The sequence below is a fragment of the Pinus tabuliformis genome, chromosome 9, assembly GCF_031772625.1.
Source record: "Pinus tabuliformis cultivar Carrire ecotype Pingquan chromosome 9, CPIR1, whole genome shotgun sequence".
NCBI classification, from domain to species: domain Eukaryota; kingdom Viridiplantae; phylum Streptophyta; class Pinopsida; order Pinales; family Pinaceae; genus Pinus; species Pinus tabuliformis.
The window spans coordinates 1,557,365,819-1,557,373,767 of record NC_142307.1 but is presented as its reverse complement, the minus strand read 5'-3'; the positions used below and the strand labels follow the sequence as shown (position 1 = coordinate 1,557,373,767).

Genomic DNA, 7,949 nt, shown 5'->3' with positions numbered 1-7,949 from the left:
ATGGTGTTCAGGGTGAAAATCTGATCGAAGGTTAATCCCCAAGCGGACCCGAAAAATATATAGAGCGGCGGTTTAGTTTCTCATCGGGTCTGTAAATTAAATTAAAGAGTGGGCAAGTTGATGGCCCGAAATTAACTATTGACCGTCAAATCTCTGAAGGTAGGATCGCACGGTTTTCGAGTTGTAAAGACGACCAAAGGTTAAGGTATGTGTTTAAGACACAGGAGAATGCATTGTAGGCCTTCGGTTATGTGGGCCCTCGACATCAAGAGCTTAAGGGTTCGTTGATGAGCGAGATTTTGACATCAAGAGCTTACGGGTTCGTTGATGAGCGAGACTTTTGACATCAAGAGCTTAAGGGTTCGTGTGCGCTGGTTATCCAGAGCGCCACTCTGAGGATGGTTAGATAGACGGGGCAGATTCTGTGTACTCTCTAGTGGATGGATTGTTTTGACAATAGTCCTGTTGTAGTTTTGGTGAGTCAACCCAGTTGTTTGTTGAGTGTTTCACAGAGCTGGTGTTGCTGTTGTACAATATGTATTTTCTCTTGGCTAATGGAAGGTTCCACTCTTACTAGATCAAAAGAAAAACAATAAGGGGTTACATAAGTAGTATAGGGACCTAACATGCCCCTCTCCTTCAAAAAGTGTTGTCCTCAACGCTTGAGTAATTCTTGATGCTTTTGTATAAAATTCTTGTCCTCCCATGTGGAATCTTAAACAAGTAAGTTCTTCCACTTGATGAGATACTCTGAAATTGATCGATTTCGTAGCTTTCAGGTTCTTGTTTCTGTAACTTCTCTAGGTTCCAATATGAATTTCCTTCCTCGTCAAGTTCTGGCAATATTGTTTGAACTGGGATCTTCTGCAACTTTTGAATGAGTGGGCACACTTCTTCGTCCTTCTTCCATTCATCCCTTGCTTCGTTTATCCAATCTAGTTGGATAATATAACAAGCATAAAACAATGCTTCCACATCCTCATCCTTTCTTGAGAGTGCATCTGCAAAAACATTTTGCTTCCCTTTTTGGTAGATGATTTCAAAGTCATAACCCAACATATTTGTGACCCATTTTTTCTGTTCTTCTAAAGATAATATTTGTTCTAAAAAGTATTTAAGACTATCATGATCCATTTTTACCTTGAAGTGTCTTCTCATTAGGTAAGGTCGCCATTTCTTAAGTGCATGTAGTATTGCCAACATTTCCTTCTCATAAATAGCTTGCTTGAGATGTAGCCGTAAAAATACCCAATCGCCTACATCAAAACTTATTTCATTGCGATGTTGATCTGCGTGTTGTTTCATTCGATTCTGCACCAAAGTGGCGTTATCCTTTAAAAGTTTGATAACTTGTTGTTGATGCTCGATGTGATCTTTCACTGCTTGAATATTTTTCTTCTTGATATGTCCTTCTATCTTGAGAGTTTGAGGAGTGGTAATTTCTTCCAATGCATTACAAGATATGGTCAGATTCACTTCTTGATGCTTGATGTGATGTTTCACTTCTTGAACATTTTTCTTCTTGACATGTCCTTCTATATTGATAGTTTGAGGAGTGGTAATTCTTTCCAATGCTTTACAAGATATGGTCAGATTCATTTCTTCTTTCTCGATGTGATCTTTCACTTCTTGAACCTTTTTCTTCTTGATATGTCCTTCTATCTTGAGAGTTTGAGGAGTGGTAATTCTTTCCAATGCTTTACAAGATATGGTCAGATTCATTTCTTCTTTTTTCTGGGGTTGGTTCCTAGTGTATATCCTCTTCTTTTGATGTTTCTTGATCCTTTTCTTCCTCCTCTTCACAATCTATGTAAAATAATTTCTTCTCGGCACACTTATGACCTTTAATGTATTTGTTATTACAATTGTAACAAAGCCCTTTTTCTCTTTTTTCTTCCAATTGTTGTGGTGTCAACCTTGTAGGTTGTGGAAGGCTAGGAGAAACAACACTTCCATCTTTATAGTTGTGAGGGGTAGACTTCCTTGTTGCCATAATTTTGCTTTCCACTTTTCTTGCCAACTTGAATGCCTTCTCCAATGAATCAAGTTCCCAAAGATGAACCTCATGTTGAATGTTATCCTTTAAAGTCCCTATGGAGACATCAATACTATACTTCTCTGGAATATCATTTTCCCTTATATTCAATTTTTGAAAGTCCTCAATGTGCTCTACCATTGAACACTTTTGTTTGAGATTTATCAATTAGCTAAAGAAGGTGTTGCTCTTTGTATCCTCATAATGTGTTATCATTTCCTCCATGAAAATTGACCATGTAATAAGTGGTTTACGAGAACAAAACCCTTTATACCATACAAATTGATCCGGTTCTAAATATGAAGATGCAATATGTACCTTTTGTAATAGTTGCACCTCATGTAGATCAAAATATTGCTCCATCTGTAGTATCCAATTTACCGGATCCTTGCCATCAAACTTCCTCATATTGCCTTTTCTTTATTTTAGGAGCTCGATCTTGAAACGACTGTAACTATGTAATTTCAGATCTCCAAGTTCTGAAATTGCATCCTGCAGTAGCCCTCTGTGTTCTCTTTCTAACCTCGCAAGTTTGATCAAGATTGGATTCTGTAAGGAAGAGTTATGTTAAATCTCCCACGATGGTCTGATTATAGACTGGTTCAGTAGAGCGCACTTGTACGAAGTGCCACGTGTCACTGTTTCAACCTTAGGATATGAAAAATATACATAGAAAACTATAGTCCGTCCTCTTTCTGTAACTTCTTACGAAATTTCAATCTGATGCTCAGAGAGAAAGTTATGACGATTTTCCCAAGATCACCTATTTATAATGTAATTCAGGAGTCTACAAAAACCCTAACTTCCTCAGATTATAGCGAGACAAGATCTAAAATTCGGACCCGAGCTTCACCAAGATTTCGGTTCAAATGGGTTTTAATTTCAGATTCTGAACCTTCGTAGAAAAAATATTATAGCGAAAATTCCACGATGGCTTGTTTGAGATGAAATTCTGGAGCTTGCAAAAACCCTAATTTCCTCAGATCATATCTCCGAAAGTATATTGAGACAAGACCTGGAATTCGGACCCAAGGTTCAGACCGATTTCTTCTCAAATAGGTTTTTGTTTTAGCTTCTGAAACTTTGTAGCGAAAACGTTATAGCGAAAATGCCACGATGACCTGTTTGGAGCAGCGAAACCCTAGAATCCAAAGCTCCGATACCAAATGTTATGAAACCAACTCACAAAATGATAGAAAAGATAGAGAAACACCTTCAAAATAAGCCTCTTTGAGGGGACAACCTCCTTTACATTACACAAATGAAAAATTCTTGGATGATACAAATGACAAGACCTCATTTCTATATATAGGAGTCTAAGGGGTCATAATATAATCAGAGCCAACATAACAATAATAATGTAAGGGCACAATAATAACAATAGTGGGCTTCTATGGGGCGCAATAATAACAATATGGGGACTACATGGGCACAACAATATAATAAGGGGGTTTGTACTAATAACAATAAGGGGTTACACTAGTAGTATAGGGACCTAACACCCTCCATCGAAGTCTTAGGTAACATTCACGATGGGCACCGAAAACTGAGGGTTGAGACTTATCTGCCCGCACCCTTCGACATAACCTCCTCCACTCAGTTGTATGGGTTTCCACGTGGTCGGGGGCCATGTGCCCCGCCCCTCTCCCCTAACTCCTCCGTCGTGGGCCCATGGGTGTTGGACATGACTAGGGCTAGGGCCAAGTGCCCAATCCTCTCCCTTTCTTCTGCGATTATGTCTGCTAGTAACGTGACATGGGGGACTGGGTTAGCCGCAAGACCCCTCTTCCCAATGCCAAAACAATATGACTTGAAATATAACCCGACGACTATAGTTGTTAAGAAATATTGTGTAGTCCATCGATAGAGTGCGGAGTTTATACACGACAGATCAAGGGGTTGAACCATGCTAAGGCCTTGGGGTCGCTTTTGCAAATTTTTGGCCAATCACGGGGTGCCTTCTCATTGGGCCACATGGCGACATCTGATTGGGCCACTTCATAAGTGCACGAACCAAGAAGAATTTGCCAACTCACCCCTGTACGGACCGCCACTTGGTAGGCTCTAATTGGCCCCCCATATGCCCAATTGGCATGTTGATTGCAATAGTACAGACTGCCCAGTCAGCCCATCTTTACATTTTTTCGTTGTTTGGCCAAAACTTCATAACGTCATAACTTCTTCATACAACGTCAAATTAAGGCAATTCAAGTGTTGTTGGAATCAGGACGATGAACACTACGACACACTGGTTTCAAAAGATTCTCAACACTTTTATTTTAGAGCCTATTTTTAATCTCCAGATCATTTTCACTAAATTTTCTAATTGAAATATCTTGAAAGCTAACATTGCAATTAACTTTTATATATATATATATATATATATATATATAATTAATTAATTAATTTTAATTACTTATACATTTAAGTGAGTATAATTTGTGATTATAAATAATGAAGATTTAGTGTGAATTTAAGAAAGAAATATTTTAATTTATTTTCACTATAAATATATAGTTATATAACTGATAATCATTAAAATCCTTTTTACTATTGATTTAGGTTTTATAAATTATTATTAAGGTTATATTGTTATTATCGATTTGAGTTACATCAATTTTTAAATATAGTTAGATTGTTTTCAGTATATTTCTTTATTATATAAAATTTTCAAAATCCAATTATATTAACAAAATTTTGAAAATCTATTAAAAAATGAGACAGAAAATACTCATATTTTGTTAACTAGTATTAGATATGTTGTTGTAATCTACCTTTATATGTTTTGGATTTTTTTGGTGCCCAATCCATGTGTAGTCAAAAATGTGTTTTAAATAATAGAAAGTCACTATTGACCAAAAATTATTTTCTCTGATTTCAGAGAAAAATTCCAAAATATATAGTAATTTCACAACCCCTATTAATATGTGCAGTAAAAAATGCATTTTAAACAATAGAAAGTCACAATTAGACGAAACATTGTTTTGGCTGATTTCAAACAAAAAAAAATTTCAAAATATATAGCAATTACATAAAGCCTATTAAAATTGGACGATGAAAAAAAAACAATAATAACTCCACTATTTAAGTCTAAAAACTTCCTTCCAATTTCAAATATACACACCTAATTATGAAAAGACTCACCTAATTAAATCCGGATCTCTACACTCACACGAATTGCCAAAAAGGGTCTTGTAATTTGAAGGATAAGAGTACAAAATATGCTCATTCATGAACAACTATCTCCATCCATCTGCCAAAAGAAGAATGGCCCAAAGGGCTTCTATTTTTAAGGATACTGTACAAAATATATTCCACAGGGAGCGCACCATTCTGAGCACCTCGGTTCCCAAAACGCTCAGTAAAGTCACGGACTCTTTATTGGTTCAGCAGAAAATATTGGGTGGGCACCGGGGTATATGGTGGACTGCCCAACGATGAATCCAATATAGCAATGTTATCGAGATGTATGTGACAGAGAAGTGGTCAATCATTCTATAATACCTCCATTCACCACACCATTTCTTTATTCCACACTTCATAACATTTCTGGCCACAACAGTCGGGAGGATGCCATGTATCAACATATGCTCCTCACTGGTACGTGCATTTCATAATTCCATGAAATCCTGCATATCTGCTCCCCTCTGGCTGGACATGACCCTCGAACCCAGAGCTCAAGTACAGTGAGAATCGAGCTTCTACAGTCATGCATGCAGCTTCATATTCATGGTCAAACCAGTGAGCGTGGCAATGACATTGGGATTTCTCGTTCGTGGCCAACATTGTTTGCCCCAAGATTTGAAAAATTGATTTGTTTCAGAGGTCTTTGGCAATGACATTGGGATAGCTCGTCTGGGCTAACATTGTTGGCCTGGAGATTTGAAAAATTGATTTGTTTCAGAGCTCTTAAATTCATGATGTATGTAAACCAGAGCACAAATTATCGGCAGAAATAGGTTTAAGATTTTAGGGTTTAGCAAGCCTGTCACTATTAGCAATCAGTAATTGTCACTCCCCATCTTGTATTTTCGCTGGCTGGATCGAAACTCGATCCCGGGACGTGTGGCGTAACCATGTCTTCAAATGCAATAGGCCTGGAGATTTGAAAATTGATTTGTTTCAGAGCTCTTAAATTCATGATGTATGTAAAGCAGAGCACAAATTATCAGGAGAAATAGGTTTAGGTTTTTAGGGTTTAGCAACCCTGTCACTATTAGCGATCAGTAATTGTCACTCTGCATCTGACTGGATCGAAACTCGATCCTGGGACGTGTGGCCTAAACATGTCTTCAAATGCAATAGGCCGTGACTTTAGCAGCACTAGAGAGTTTCTGTCATTGGGAGCACTCCGAGCTCTGGGTAGGCATCCAGATAATTTCTCTGAGAAACCCCCTGATGGGTACGCTCGATCCAATAAAACGAAGAATATGATTATCAGCATTGTGCGTTCTGTAATTAGGGCTATTTATTCAGTTCCTGTTTCAGCTTGCACTTCTTGTCCCAGTATGAATTCTGATCACCCCAAAGAGCCGAGTGCCTCTCTTGGAAGCCGAGTGACTGGAACCCTGTTCGGTTACAGAAGAGGGCGCGTGAATTTCGCAGTGCAGGAAGATCCGCGTAGCAACCCTGTGATGCTTCTAGAACTTGCGACTCTGACAAATTCACTGGTGAAGGAAATGGCGTCTGGATTGGTGAGAATAGCTCTGGAATGCGAGAGAACTGTGAACAGAGAAAAACTGTTTCAGGAACCCAGATGGACTATGTATTGCAACGGGCGTAAGGCCGGTTATGCTCTGAGGAGAAGCTGGTCTGAGTCTGATGTGAGGATTCTAACTATGGTGCAGGCAGTTTCCATGGGGGCCGGTGTTCTTCCAGTGGAAGAAGAATTAGGGCCTGAAGGTGAACTTATGTATATGAGGGCTAGCTTTGATAGGGTAGTTGGTTCAACAGAATCTGAAGCTCTGTACATGGTGAATCCTGATGGCATTGGAGGACCAGAGTTGAGTATTTTCTTTCTCAGGATTTAGCGCCTGACCCTAGAGAATGCGAAGGTAACTCTGAGATAACTCTGAGAGGACACCATATTTCAGCGCATGTGAAACTTGCTGAAGCAATGAAAAAGAAAACTGTTGTAAAAGCCACGCACAGAAACCTTGCTGCGATGGAATATTATAATTCGCGTGTGCACTGTATGTTCTTTGAAGAACTTTCATAGCAAAAATTGGAAACTTAATTCATAAACACAGCGTTCTGTTCAGTGTGGAATGTTTTGGTTTGACATTAAAAATATCTGAAGCCGAGTTTAAAAGGCAGGGTGTTACTTGCTTTTAGTTCTAACCTTTTCAACAGTATAAAAATTATTCAATAACAATATGTTATTTTGTTTATTCTTTCTTTGAAATTCATATCTATCTATATAATATTATTTTTTAATTATCTTTCATTAATTATATTTGGTATACTTTTTTTTTTAATAATATGGTGAATCTGTAACTGTCAGACCTAATCTAAGGAAGACCCAGATCAATTCTCGTAGCTGTCACTATAACACCAAGAATACATCCAACAACCTGCAAACAGATATGCTAATTTCTTATGATTTTAGCACATTATTACAAAGTACTTAGTTTCTTTACATAAAACAGCATATATACTAATTTCTTATGATTTTGGCACACTATTACAACATAAAGCAACAAATGAATAAATCAAGACAAATTTTGGAATTGTACACATCTAATGTGTAAAGCTCTTTTCAAGGGAAAATGATATTATACAAATGTTTATGTTATCATTATCATTAGTATGTTGGTTTATAGGAAGTAATTGAGTGACTTAGTGAGGAATTGTTTTATATATGAAGTGTGAAATATTGAAATGATTGATTCAGGTTTGAGATTTTATAAATGTA

General features: G+C 37.5%; 1 pseudogene; it reads left to right on the top strand.

The window, feature by feature from the left end:
- Positions 1–5,306: 5,306 nt before the first annotated feature.
- On the top strand, positions 5,307–7,318 carry LOC149154551 (protein MIZU-KUSSEI 1 pseudogene; annotated as a pseudogene).
- The last annotated feature ends 631 nt before the right edge of the window (positions 7,319–7,949 follow it).